Source organism: Colias philodice, chromosome 26, assembly GCF_061535455.1.
Source record: "Colias philodice isolate Cphi_HAF_F1 chromosome 26, ilColPhil1 Martin Lab GWU primary, whole genome shotgun sequence".
NCBI classification, from domain to species: Eukaryota; Metazoa; Arthropoda; class Insecta; order Lepidoptera; family Pieridae; genus Colias; species Colias philodice.
The window spans coordinates 2973499-2989485 of NC_143111.1; the positions used below are offsets into that span (position 1 = coordinate 2973499).

General features: G+C 31.4%; 1 protein-coding gene and 1 long non-coding RNA gene across 3 annotated transcripts in view; both read left to right on the plus strand.

The window, feature by feature from the left end:
* Window positions 1-15987, plus strand: part of LOC149476816 (uncharacterized) — a 110110-nt gene that overhangs the window by 24896 nt on the left and 69227 nt on the right. The window lies entirely within an intron of this gene.
* LOC149476817 (uncharacterized) lies at window positions 12994-15117 on the plus strand. The gene is made up of 2 exons (XR_016317736.1): window positions 12994-13307; window positions 13406-15117. It is a non-coding gene; the product is annotated as an uncharacterized LOC149476817 (long non-coding RNA).

The window sequence follows — 15987 nt, forward strand, 5'->3', positions numbered from 1 at the left end:
ATTCTAAGAAGAGCGTGTGAGAACTTCCGGCAATAATATTCACAAGGAAACGGTTGCATGAATAAAATAATGTAATATAGTTATATCATTTAGAAAAATCTATACTAATATTATAAAGCTGAAGAGTTTGTTTGTTTGTGTGAACGCGCTAATCTCTGGAACAACTAGTCCAATTTGAAAAATTATTTCGTAGTTAGATAGCCCATTTATCGAGGAAGGCTATAAGGCTATTTATCATTACGCTAAGCGACCGCGAAGCGCAGCTAGTATTAAAAAATATAGGGATACATAATTATATTTACTATCTTCTTCTTCTCTTATATATAAAAATGAATCGCAAAATGTGTTGGTAAGCGCATAACTCGAGAACGGCTGAACCGATTTCGATAATTCTTTTTTTATTATATTCCTTGAAGTACGAGGATGGTTTTTATGTAGAGAAAACGTAAATATGTACCACGAGCGAAGCCGGGGCGGACCGCTAGTTTGTTCTAAAAATAAACCTGTAAGTTCTTATATTCAAATATTGTTTCACCCTACATGTTAATCTCTCAGGTACTTGTTTCACAAAATGGCCGACCTTGGCGCGAGATTACACTTTCAGATGTGCATTTGCATGACACGGTATACACGTGTATGAGTTCATGTAGATTGTGTCCAAGTGTTCATGCCTAGTTTGATGTATGGACCGTGGAGGTTTTAGTATTTGTTGTATGTGTTTGGAAGATTTTAGGTTGGTCTTAAAGTGATACCTACACAGATTTTAATTATGTATTTAGAGCTTTTGAGCTTTATTTTTCTGCTAAAAAAAATATTGGTCTGCTTTGCTGTTTTAAACCAAAGCTCTATCTATTGTTTTATATTTCCGCAACACATAAATATTGCACGTCGGTCGTAATCTATACCATGATATTATATAGTTAGAACCAATATAGGTTTAGAGACATTTATTTTCAAAAGAATATTCAATATACTTGTGTGATAAAATATACAAGTATTAGTTTCATACAAAATCAACAGAAAATAGAAATGCTTGCTATTCTGCAAAATACTTGTAAACGAATATTGTCTGAAATGTATAAGATCTTTAAAAGCGTTTGAAAAAAAAAAGTCACATTACATTATTTTCTGTTATTATATTTTATATTGTCACTTGTTATATTACAAACTACAAAACGCAATTACTAACATACACTAACACCATTTATAACAAGTAACAAGTCAATAGTAAGTCTATGACATAGGTCAACCGCTATAAACTATGTAATTAGATTTATAAGTTGCTTAGCGGAAAAGATTAAAATAATTAAAGACACGGTGAATGGTTTAATGATAAAATAATAGCCCTTGATCGGCTTGATCAGAAGAATTAATTGTTTGTAATTAAGTACGATTCTCAGAAGGCATTACTTTGTAGTACATAATATTTATTTTATATACATATACCTTCATGTGACATGAGTTAGGAAGTGTTGGTTCGCTACTTAAAATTCTTTCATTTGAAAATATCAACACACTAAATATGAAAATCTATCTGATGAGCCCATAGCTTCGATAAATGGGCTATCTATCACTCAAATAAAATTTGTTATCGAAGCTGTACTCTTCAGCTTTATAATATTATGTAGTATAGAAAAAAAAAAAATATGCAATGGCGGTATTTTTAGAAATTTCACCGTGAAAGTGAAAATTTACTTAGTTTTTTAGTATTTAATATTTATACATATCCTTCTAACGTGAACTTTTATAAATTTATTAAAATCAAATTTGTTACAACTACGGTTCATTTCACTTATACCTTCTATCAAATACCATAGCGAATATCACATATCTAGACGTATAATTTTTCAATGTCTTTCCAAGCAGTAATTAAAAGCGCTAATTATTTTTTTCCAACATCTAAGATCTAGACAGGTTTCTGACCTCGTTGTAGACAGGTGCGTTACGAACCTTGTTGAAACCATACATGATTTAAGCGCGCAAAAGCAGGATTACGTCACGTTATGGTTTTTATTATTGTGATATTTAGGATTTATGATACTTACTGGGGAGATGGAGTTATAAAGTGTCATCGATCTTTATATTTCGTTATATTTAACTGCAATAATCAGCATTATATTTAATTGCAGTGGTACAACTGTAAGCATATCGTCCGCTTATTTTGTCAAAGGGATATCGTCTATCTCTAAAGTAGATAATATTAGGTACCTAACTATTTAGTAATCTGTGCCAAAGGTTAGTACTGTTTTGAGTTGTTCGTCTTTTTTGATATTTTCCACGCTGCAGCTTATAGTTTCTAACTAATATAATTATTTAGGTAGTTGATTAAACTTTAATTTCCTGTAAACCTTAATAATTTTGTACTCTCAATAAACAACCGTTATTATAAGCTTGTGAGAAAATTATTGTTTAAATACTCATAGATTTGTAATACAAAGTTACTACCGTTTCAATGCTACTCAGGGTTAACCGCATGTCGGTATTGTGGTTAGTTAGTTAACACTTGGAGTATTTTGTTTGTCTTACACGAATTGAACATAATCGTATGCTTTATCAAGAAAGATGAAATAATGAAAGGGATAAGTTAGCCAGTTTTATTACGATAATTTGTTCGATAAGTTACATCAGATTTGGTTCAGAATAAACATCTAATTTTTTTTTATCCATAATGCGATCATGTTCATATTCGTAACCTATTACTTCGTCGAAATTAACAATTTGTAGGTACTAGTAGACATCATTTTATACGAATAAATAATGTTGTAATTAATTAACCGCTTAAAACGTTATAATAATGCATCAAAACCGCAATTTAGGTAAACTCGCAATTTGGCAAGTGTTTGTTTTAAATTCGCGAGGGAACCATTAAATCGAAGTCTCTTGTAAATTATACTAAATACTATTTCAAATTTACTTGTTGCATCCAATTTACTGCTAGAATATTGCACTTCCCTTAATTAATAGTCTCGGGAAATTTAAATATTTTCAATTCTGTATCAAGTGTTATAGAATTTTAGGAGTAAGGTCTCGACGATCGTGATAATTTACTGATACTTGAACTTGATAGGATAGGTGTTTATTCTTTATACGGGAGTCAGATGAAAGATATAATATTAAAGTCTATATAAATAAAAAGAAAATTCGTAAACCAAGTGGTATAGAGCGCTCACTAGACTCTCACTAGAATATCTGCTTCTCATCGGAATAGAACACAATTATGAATAATCAATGAATCAGAAAAGGAACTTAACTTGATTTTTAGTCAAAACATATGAAAATATATCAGTTTAAAACAATGTCGCTAATGATACAAAGGAAGTCTCGCCTCAAAAATGTTATCGTCTACGTCATTTATTATCACCAGTATGTAAACAATTGGTTTAGAATCAGGTTATAATTTTAGATCTAAGACAGTGGGATGCTGTGTGGGTTTGTTTTTTGACGAAAAATAACATAATATTTTGTAATGCTTGATTTTATATTTAGTTTCATGCTCATACATATTTTATATTAAATTTATATGACTTGAAATAGCCTCAAATTCTTTCGATTCTTCTATAAAAAGCGGAAATATTTTTTATAATGACTGGGGCGGTTTCGCCCAAGTAAATTTGAGATTTGCTATGATTTTTGATACGATTATTGGATACAAATAAAAGCTCCTCAGTCCTGTCAAAACAATGTCTCTCCCTAGCACTATTACCATAGTCATTGAACATCTCACTGATTCTGTTAGAAAGTTCCTCCCCTGATGTGATCGTTAGCTTATTGACTATTCAATATTCATTTCATAACCTTGACTTCTCATAGAAGGAGATAGGTCGTATATTACTGAGTTTTAGACATCACATATTACATATATAATATTGCGGAAATATTGTCTGAATCTGCATGAAATAATGAAAAAAATATTGGACACTTTTTTAATGTGGCACATTAAGGAAATTGTAACCATATTCAAGTTGTACTTCACTTGATTTGCGTATGCGTGAGTTCAGAGCTGATTGATACTTGACACAGTCGAACTGTGGCTTGACTACTATTTTTTAACCTCCACTACATATAGAAAACCGTTATAAAACATTGGCCTTATTATTTGCAGTGCGTAGGATTAAGTTGAGATTGTGTCACTCCGAGGCCTCGTAATATATGTTAATATTATGTATTTATTAAGGTGTCAGTAATATGTAATGTATTTTATTATGGAACTTATATTCGACGTATAAACAACCATTTATTTTGAAGCACTTGAAGTATAAACTTGTAATATGTAAACATACTTCTCAATTTTTACAAAATAATGATGTTAGCGTCTGCTTCATTCAGTATTGAATGAAGCAGACGTGTTTATAGAGCTTGATAGGTTTATGTATCTTAGATTTAAATTATATCAGTATTTTCACTGTTTCTTATACAAGTATGATTAAATGTGTACACAATCTACATCTCGTAAATAAGCTGTACACAAACTAAATCACGTAATCATCTATATGAGTATCATGTATGTGAAAACTATTAATAAACTACACGTCAGTATAAAAACTTGAGAATCTCATAAACTTATAGAGCTAAATTAGAATTTCAATTACGTATTACGTATTTGGTGAGACTTTAATCTCATTTTAATCCCACATTATCGTAATTTAATGGGCAAGACGACCTTACCTATATTATTTTAAAGGATCTGTAGGTGTTTGTAAAAGGACATTTCGAGTACCTTAATATTTTTCGTGTCTTGGATATATTTTATGTTTAAAAAAATCTGTAGATTCTATAGATAGGTGGACTAACTCAAAGGATTTGTTAACTATCTTTCAAGTGGTCATTATCACTCAGACAATAATAATTAATAATGGAAAAGTTCAGCTATTCACTTTTAATATAATTGTTATGACGCATGCATAGAAAAGTCTAGAAAATTCTATTCAGTAGGAAATCAACCACTAAGGTGACGTCATTTTGCAAAGGGTTATACTGCATACAATGCACGTACAAACATTAAAGTGTGTATAATTATGATAAATCAATTGAATACCAATAAAGATTGGCTATCGTTTGATCGTATTCAATTTGAGATAAATGCAATATCGTGAACACCGTGATTGAATTGTTTTAGCTTCAATATGCAATAAACGGTAAATATATTTTATTGAAATATTGAAATAAACAGTATAGAGTCTTTTAAATTAATATTTATAGGTAAGGATACTACCGCAGGTATATCATCAATCACTTATTTATGCTCCTTCTTAATTAGGAAGTCATAAAGTGTTAGTCGAAACTCAAAGACGTTAAAATAATAGACGAGATGTATTTTATTGGGAATAGAAGTCACATGATAACATTAAGGGCATGCAGAAACGTGGGTTGAATGCTAGAAAGATATTTCATTCATGTTCGCTAGTGAATAACAATTTACTTTGTAAGAGGTTTACTTTTCCTTTGTTATTTGTTGGCTTCCGTTCAGATTATTATAGACTATACTATACTATAATATGTGTATTGTGTATTACATTCACACATAGGTCACATGCGATGGTAAAGGTGTGATTAGATGCTTTGAAATTTCTGCGTTTAATAACATAATGAAGTGAAACAAGTCATCCAGAAAAAGTAGTCATACGACACTGTCTCTTAATGTAATTTTATAGGATTTGGAAGGTTTTAAAATTTATTGATAAAATATAAGAATAGATATAGCCTTTAAAGGTATAAGTTAGGTTAGAACTTGCTCCAGAATCTGGCAAACACTGTTTACGTAAGTTGTGCTCAGTTTTAGGTTATGTTACATCCTAAAGTATGAATAAGTATACGCTCGAACAGAGGTAATGTAAATCCTAAAGTATGACAGTAACCACAGGTAATGTTCAGTAGTTATCAGTTTATGAGCTTGTTTACTTCTTGTACTATTTTATTATCTGTGCTTGTTATCCGATGCGGAACACGTGCCTGAAGTATTGACGTAGCTGCCTTTGTTTTGTGTTTATCACCCAATTGTGAAGTGTCTTCTCACGGCGTATTGTTCAGGTGTAGTGAATCTAGACGCGTGTGGAATGATATTGATAAACGTTTTCATTTTTTGTAGGTTTTATGAGTATGTTTGCTGTCAAATATACACGGTTATATTGTAGATTGGTTCCAGTGATCGCTTAGGAATCGTATAATATTGTTTACAGTTTAAAATAGCATCAATTTATAAACGTATTCAACACAACTATAAACTTGAAAGTTATGACAGACTACGTTAATAATGTTTACGAACTACGTCTCAGTTTGACTCAAAATGTTAGTCCGGTCACACAAACTTGGAAAGGCAAGCCATGATTTTCTGCAAATGAAATTTAAGAGTAAACGTAAATTGCACTGCGGTAGTCTGTCAGCAGTTTATCTTAACATAAATTGTCTGAACATTCTCCGTGTATTTATTTTAGAAGAAAAATAAAATAGTGGTTAATAAATACATCGGCTGGCGGTCTACGTTTCTTGTGCGCGATTCTTGAATAATGCAAGGTTCTACGAAACTATACAAGGCCTTTCTTCCTGTTTATTGTGAGGATGCAGTCGAGATTATATTATAACCAGCTGCAGGCGACGGCGCGTCGTCTGCATTTTATTTTAACTGCCCCTGTTTTCTGTTAAGTAATTTATTATATTCCTTGAAGGCTCTCTTCTATTCAGAGCATAAATTCACTGAAATGACTACACCTCCTATTTTAATGTTTTTATTTTGTTAAGAGATGTTTAGGTATAGAGATTTAAAAGGAGAGACTGAAGGACGCAAACTTGAATGTATAAATATTTAATGTAGAAACTAGAAACGCTTAGTAAATTTACAGTAAAACACACATTTTTACAATGAAATAGGTAGGTAGTCTCTTTGCAATACGATTATGTAATTCTTCCATTTATATTATTTATAATGAATCTGTAGTACAGATGTAATAAGATTCGATGATTCATCAGAAAACTTAAGTATTGCTATGAATAAAAAGTGTATTATTCTTACACAATAGCATTGCATAATGTAATTAATTGCGAATTTCTAGTAACATCCATAGATATTACTAGAAAGTTTTTATATAAGGTATAATTTTTTATTTATTTAAAATAGGAAGACAATGCAAGAAGTTCTAGTCTCCTTCTCATTCAGAAATAAAGAATAATAAGAGATTTTGGATATTATATATGTTTGATGTACATAAGTCGTGGCAAAATCTTTTAATATAATTTAAATGTTGTTGTTAACGTTAGTACCTACTTATAGGTTCATACTATAATAAAGTAGGTAAGTTGGATATTAAAAACACAATACATTGTTTCACAAATAAGTAACTACGATCCGGTTTCCAGTTAATTGGATTTATAATTGAATCTTTGATTTGACCTTTCTGTGCAAATGCATGCATATGAAATGTACCAAATATTTTTAAGCACCACATAATTGAGTCATGAAATGTATGACTCCATTGCAATGAGTCTATAAATGCAGATTGATTTAGAGGTAATGTATTACCTACTTACTACAGACTACTACTTGTATACGTAGTATATTATTATTAGTCTGTGCTTCTACAATAATAAATTTCGTTATAAATCAGTAGGTTTATTTGTCTATGCTTTTTAGTTATCTGTGCTTTTTGGCTTTTATGCAGAAATAGGCAACTTGAACTGTTATAAAACTCGCAGTTCTGCGTGGTTTAGGATCAAAAAACATTATTTCATATCCAGATAAATAGCACAAGTACAAAATACAGATAATAATTACACCTACTGAGTATACAACCGCAAACTGCATTATTCATGGAGCGATAAGGAAGCTAAAGTCCAGGCTTTAATTGTGATATGAGGATGTTAACGAGACGATGTTATTTTATTAATTACATAGTGTTTTCTAGAATGTTTTGCCGCTTCTGTAATATAATGTTAGAAATAGATTTTATAGCATAAATTCACGCTTTAAGCTAGTTCGCTGTCTTCGTTAGATTATGCGTTGTTAGGTACAATTTCATACGATGCTGTTTACACAATCATATCCTTGTTTTCAGCAATTTCCTTTGCGTCTGTTAAAGATGTAACTGTCTAATTCATAGAGATCTAGAGAGATGCCAATCGCTTGCGCTGAGTACGAAACCGTGTCTCATAAAAAATTTACGCACACAACTGCAGTAAACAAAATCAAAACAATACTTCGCGTTGTGTGCGTGTCATCACACAAAAATATGAGAGCGACTATTCGTTCGCACACTAGATTGTAAGTGACGTACGTATACAGCACCGCTACAGTTTGTTCTCTTTTTGTACATATTGCTGCGACACCGGCCCCGCCTCCTAACCATATCTCCCTTTAGTTTCTGTGATCTGTGGTCTAATTAGTAGTTTAGTACCTATCAGCATTAAATTTCATACCTATCCTTATCTTGAAAATAGGTCTGTGCTTTCAAATGTCGCATTCCAATTTCATACATATCCTTTCTATAATGAAAAATGGGTATTTCTTTTAAATACTTTGCATAAACATCAGTAACATTGTCCTTATTGTGGTCGAGCTGATAAACAAAGCGTATTGTGATCAATCTTGATCCTTTGAACGGCCTACTTAAATGTTGTGTCACTTTGTTTTCCCTTTATGATTCATGAGTGGCCTCAATACGATTGTTTCAGAAGGGTAATTGCGGAGTTATAAGAATTTGGTATGTAAAATTTCATACTTGTAAGTGGAAAGGAGGAAAATTGAATTGTTTTTGAGTATTAAGGAATACGTCGGGCATTAACTTTTATAGATTTGGATAGATTTCATTTGCCCGAAAAAAATTACGTATTTTATAAAGGAGGACATAGTGCATTCTTTCAACAAGAACGGTCGTAGTTAGGCTAAACATCAAAAAAAATCAAAGTAGCTACCTAACTAAAACGCTGACTGAAAAAATAAGGGTTGATGAAAGCAGAGGTTTATTATCTATTATTAAATAAATAAAACAAAATATTTCAGAGCATTAATTCGATTTGTTTAATAGCAATGAAGCGTGTAATAGACTAGCCACGGGGTACCGCAAGGAATCTGCTTGGGCCAGTTTTATTCCCTATCTATGAAACACGATAGCTAAATGCGTAGTAGCGCTAGGAATGTTCGACATAGAAATTCGAGGCCATAGTTTACAATACAAAACGACGTACGACTTTCCACTATACATTCTGACCATTCCAGCGGCGATTGATAAAATTTATTGTGTTACTTGTAAAACAATCGGAAAGGTTATAATATGGATAAAACTATGTATCCTTTTCCAATGACGTCGGTCTTTATTTTTTTAAACAAAAGCAACAATATACAATTGAATTAAATGTAAAACTGCAGCTAATTAATAATGAATAGCATTCATTGACTGCGCAGTACAAGTTAATTTGAGTAGCCGGTGTCATATTAATGTTTATGTTTAAAAAGGAAACGCTAATTTTCTGATATTGATAGCTTGCCTTAGCAATCACGTATTTCTGCTATTATAATAATAATATTTACGTTTGTGCGCAAATATTTTTGTACATTCTCAGTAAGTAGTACTGAGAATTTTCAAGGAACGTTAGGACTTAGCTTCTATTCTGGATTCCGGCATACCGCATGAGAATTAACCACGTCTTTAAGAAAATTTCAAATACCGTAGCTGGGTGTATGTTTGTGAGTTGTGGTCTCTTGGAAAATATTTTAGTTGAATATAAACAGAGCTCTTTCAATGTAGTCGGTGCTTATAATGGTAAAGCATTCATTGAAATTTTTATTCAGTATCTAATACAAGTCATATCTGTATAGTTTCTTTACACGAATGAATACAATTAATTTGTCTGTTTGGACACCTCGTCCAGGTATAATATGCAACTGTAATCTGAAGCTGTACATCGGTTTTGACCTGTTATTTTTGCTTGTAGTAAAAAGACATAATGCAACATTGTGATTGATGACCTACCTCAAACGTAGGTAAAATTTTAGTGTCTTCATTTTATTTGCTCAGCTCTTGCCAATTTTACGTCCAATGTTATTTTAATTTGCTAGTTTATATTTTATGTTTACTTACGATGCTTTTAGAGTAAACCAAAGGTTGTTAAGGGTGCTAGTTGTATCAGTTTCTGTTAATAATATCGGAACTAGTACATCATTTATACGAAACGAACCGATACGGATTTGAATGAATTTTGTATTGAAAAAGGTGAAGGGTCAAATAAAGTATTTTTAGAAATGGACCTCTAAAGAGTTGAAATAGTAGATTGTAGTTTTTGCCCGTGGTTTATGTGAGAAATATATGTTTGAGTTTGAGTTGAAAAAATCGCTTATAGAATAGGTTTATACTTAGCTCGGGTGTCATTTAAGCATTTTTTTGCATATATGCTGAATATATTGAGATAATTTTATAAAATCATACAAATTAGACGTATTATCTATGGCCACACGACAATCCATACTATCCATACTAATATTATAAATGCGAAAGTAACTCTGTCTGTCTGTTACTCAATCACGCCTAAACTACTGAACCAATTTTCATGAAATTTGGTATGGAGATATTTTGATACCCGAGAAAGGACATAGGCTACTTTTTATCCCCGGAAAATGACGCAATCCCGGAAATCCCACGGGAACGGCAACTATGCGGGTTTTTCTTTGACTGCGCGGGCGAAGCCGCGGGCGGAAACCTAGTATTATATAAAAATATGCAAACATAACATAATATTATTATCTATATATACGTTCTTATTATCATAAATTTATAATTATAGTGATGAATAATGTAGGAAACAAGCTGTGTTGAATCAGCTAATGAGTTTATAAAGATTATGTATTTTTCATATAACACTTAAATATTTTATGATAATATTGGCAAGCGTCCATTAATGTTTATTTATCTGCATTTACTTCATCTCTGTTTGTCACATTATTACGAAGAATAACTTAACGTTGTTAATAGATATTTTATCGCATATACTCATTATATGAGAAGAATTGCAAATAATTTGGAAAATCCAAAAGTGCACGCCTCATAATTTTTTTTTAATAAATATTTATTAATTATTATTTTTGTTTATTTAATAACAATTAAACCGCATCGAATCAGACCCTGAAAAATGAAAGGGTTCTATTCCTGAGCATACTCAAGCGTAAGAGAAAAAAAAGACTCCATTAGTAAAGTATTTCGGTCGCTATCGTGTTAGGGCGTTTGTCCACTACAAGGAATTTTACGGTCCGGCATTCCGATTTTTTACGGTCCGGTATGGCCATCGAGATAGAATGTACTACGTACTAGAGAGGCGATCGCTACTACACTCTCTTTAACACGAGCTAGAGGTAAGAATCACAAGTCTCTTTAGTCTGTGTCGGACTGTGCTCCCCGCTTGCCGCGTCAACACGTGTTATTGCTCTGTTCAAAATGCCTTCGTGTTTGCTTAGATATTGTTTTAACAGTTCCCATAATACAAACAAAGCCCGAGGAGTGACTTTTCACCAGTAAGTTTCCTTATTATGAGTAAGTCATGCATTTTACTAATATTGTTATCATTTTGCGAAAAATCACCACGCGTTCTGCGTTTCGCGCCATTTTTCATAGACTAACAGCACAGACGTGACACTATCGATGAGTCTGTTAAAAAAATGTAACTGGATTTTTTTAACTATGTATATACAATATCTACTAGGAAAGATTACCATGGTGTAGTACCTAAATATTTATACTTTTACCCGACTACGCAAAGTAAAACGGTAGGTTATATTAAGTAATATTTCTTTATTTACCTATTTTTATTTATTAAAAAAAGGTTAATCAACAGTTGTTCCAATAGGATTTATAAATTATTATGCACAACAATTACAAATAAACACATTCACAGAAACTAATACAGTAAAAGTTCTTTAATCGCGCTTCCTTTATTCGTGTTTTCACTATTCGCGGATTAAAAAAATGCGACCCAATTTCTATATTCACGACTAAAAATTTTTTTTATTCGCGGATTTAATTAGTACATACCACAGACTAATAATAATATACTACGTATACAACAGACGGTGCACTCCATACAAAAAAAGTTGCACTATGAATTTACGCAATTAAAGCGCCAGTGGGGAAATAACGTACTACATGTTCGATTATATCTCTTAGTCTTTTGCTTTTAACACACTAGATGGCACGTTAAACACAGACTTGATGTTCTTTTCCTTCCAGAGCCACTAGATGGCACTAATGTAAATATATGTACACGTACCTTTTATTTTCAAGTCCTTGACAGTTGTCAAGTGTCAACTGTCAACTGTCAACATAATATTTTGTACCTACTCGGATTTTTAATTAGACAAAGCTGACTCACAGAGTACCTATAGTCCTTTCCACCTATGATGATTTCTGTGACACATCGATTTTTGACACGTGTAGAGATGTCGGTTACTGAAATCGTATCAATTGTTTCCGATAATCGATAATATTCTATATGGAAATGAAATCGATTTGAATAAAGTACCAAAATTAGTTTTTTCGGCATTTCGCCAACAATTAACTAAGGAAACTTAGCAAACAACAGCAACAAAAAGTCAACAATAACAATTAGTAACAATAACAGAATACCACGTAAAGTATCAATATAAAAATGCAATTTGTATACAAGGCTGACGCACTCGTACAGACGATTGACTCGATTGACAAATGATCACAAGATGGGCGCCGATTATATGATTTTCCAACCCTATGATTTTTCAACGATCCATTTCATGTACACGAATTGCGTAGGTAATTATATTTTTGTGTTATTTTATTTTATTTTTCATTATATTAAACTAAACAATACTGTTATTGATTTATAAGCTTAAGATGTTTCATTTTTATATTTTTGGTAATAATGCCGCCATAAAATAAAAATATTATGCACTAAAATTATTTTGACTTTTTAAACATAAAATTCGTAATTCGGAACACGATGAAGTGTCACAGGAATCATCATAGGTGAAAAGGACTATATAGTGCCACAAACTTATCTGACCCGGTGACAGTGTCACTGATGTCGCTTTCTTTTATATAAACAAAATATTCCGTATGAAAAGTCTGTGAAAATGTGACATTTCAAAATGGCGGCACGTAGTTCCAGTTTTTGCCACCGGGTCAGATAAGTTTGTGGCACTGTACATTATTATGACTGGTATTTAGTTCAGTTTATTTACGAGATTCTGTCAAAACCAAAACGAGAAGCTTTGTTTGTTTTCGTTTTTTAATTGTTGAAAAATAAGTGCTAAAATAAGTGTTATGTAGAATCTACAGGCAGAAAATAAGCTTTATATGGTAAACTGATATTTTCTCTGAACATAAATTTTTACAAACATGATTTTTAATGATTGGTTTAGGGATTTGTAACCCAATATAAGATTGTTTTATTACAGACTTATTGCTTACGTTCGCAATAACAAATTTGTTCAAGAGAGGAGAAGAATTAATCCATCCCAAATGTAAATACGATTCTCCACAAAAACATTGTAGACACAAGAAAGGGATTTCTACATTTGCTACTAAGAAGGATATGGGATCATGAAGGATTTCATCTGTTTTAATACCAGTAAAATGGAATGAGCGCCGTGGCCGTGACTGTGTTTGGTACATAAAGAATGACAAACATTTAACTTAAAATTATTATGAGTGCATTACGGGCAAACACACAATAAGTTGTCCTTTGACTAAGATGTACTTAATTTTAAGGAACACTAAAATGGATGGCTAGAATAGGTATAATCGCATACATAGTATTTATTTCTAGTCTGTTGTATAAATAATCAAAGACTACAAAATATATAGTGAACTATGTCTTTAATATTAATTCTACAGTTTACAGTGTAGTGTGTAATCTATTGTATGTGTGCGTCTAGAATATATAGTCCTGTTGTTCTACAGTTTAAGCAGTTCAATACAAGCTTACAGTCGAGTCAAGTGTTTCATTAACCACCAACCATTGCATGGCAACCCTGCCAGTTTTGTAAATTGTAGTCTACCTAACCTGACTGTTGGTTTTGATTTGTATCACACAAAGAATACTATACCAAATTTCAAGAAATAAGAATTAAATATTTGATTAACTTTTACTAATATACAGGAGCTTATACATCAAACAAGACCAAAGCAGGGCTTTGGAGAAAGTGTGTATGGACAAAGACCACAATACATATGGTGCGGACAACTGCATGAAAAGCATGCAGTAAGGGACATTAAATAAATAAATAAATAAAACACATTTATTGTCAAGATCACAACACGAGATACATTTATAAACGAAGGAAAAACAAAAAGAAATAAAAAGAAAAATAATTAAATAAAAATAATCTTATTCCTAAGAACTGTAATGTGGCAGTGAGTGACCTGACAAATGGAGCCAACTCAGTATATGATGGCAAGGTGATTAATACCTCACCACCACTGATTTTCAGTGACCCCAAGTGACTATTGGAGTTTCAGTCTAGAATTGTATATAATGATAATTTAACATGAGTATATTATGTGAAAGATATATTTCTATTAATATGATAAATACTAATAAATAAATACATCAGTTAAAACATGATATACATATATATACATATATAATATATTATGTATAGGTAGATATAATATCAGTATGTAATTATGTATATACTTAATGTAAATAAATAAAATTATGTATATGTTACCGGAAATGTATGAAATCAAGGAATTGTATACAAATCCTAGTGGTCTAAGATCCGAATATAAGTCGAAATGCAACGGCGTGATAATAGAGTGAGACCAATTTTATAATAAATTAAGTGTATTAAAAATGGTTTGACTGGAAAAATCCTGGACAGGATATTTTTTATTAATTATTAAAAAAAAAATATTTTCATTTTTTATTAATTGCAGTTTCGAGATAATAAAACAAACGTTATTTGAAGACTTTTTAACGAATGGGTCTCAAACTAATAGGAAATGTGTACAATGCCGATGCCACTTGGGAAATGTATAAAATATTGTTTAATAAACTATTTAATGCATACATATCCTAGTAAATGTATAATCTTCCTTGGAATTATATATAATTCCAATATCGTATTAGGAAATGTATATAAAGTAAATGATTTCTGTAATAAAACACGTTGTTATTTTTTTTTATTATACTTAGCACTTATTGAGACAATCGGGTAACAGTCTTACCGTAAAATAATAATAATATGTTCATATTATCTTACTAATTAACATTTCTTAAATCAACTTATATTCAATCAAATCAAATTTTCATTTATTTAAGGGTGCTATTACCGATTTTTAACAAAAAACGCTATTTTACGGTACCATTTTAACTCAAAGCAATTACACGTGAGAACAAAGTAATATATTAATTTAAAGATAATATATTCAGATCTACGATCATCTTATAAAAATTGTACGACGTCATACAAAATTGTCGCTGAAATACGATTTTCCCAGCACAATGATCGCATAAAATGCAAAAAAATGGGGTCTAAAACGGTACAATTTTAAGAAAATTAAAAGCCTAATCTATCTTCTTACCTATAAATTATTGAGGGATATATTATAGTCCTTTATAGATTCTGATAATTTTTTTGTATCTAAATCAAAATTTTATTTCAATTATTAGCTAAATTAAAAATACTTCTTGATTTCTTCATACATTTTGCTCTCGCGGGTCGTCAGACCGCGCTCAGAAGCGCTCTTGGAAGGACGGGTGTATCGCTCCTTGTCCCAAAAATAAAACGAATTAGAAAAAGATTATTGTGCGTGCACTGTCGTTTTCGTGATTTGAAATATTTGATACTTTTCAGATGCTCTTTTTTATGGGTTGTTGAATAGATTGGTGGGGTAAAACAATTCAAGATGGCGTCGACGAAAATTTGACTTTTTTTCGTGATGGGTGTCATTTTCATAGTTTTTGGGGTAGCTATTAACGAATATGAGGTCAAAACTGAAATCCAAGATGGCGCCGACAAAAATTGTACATCTT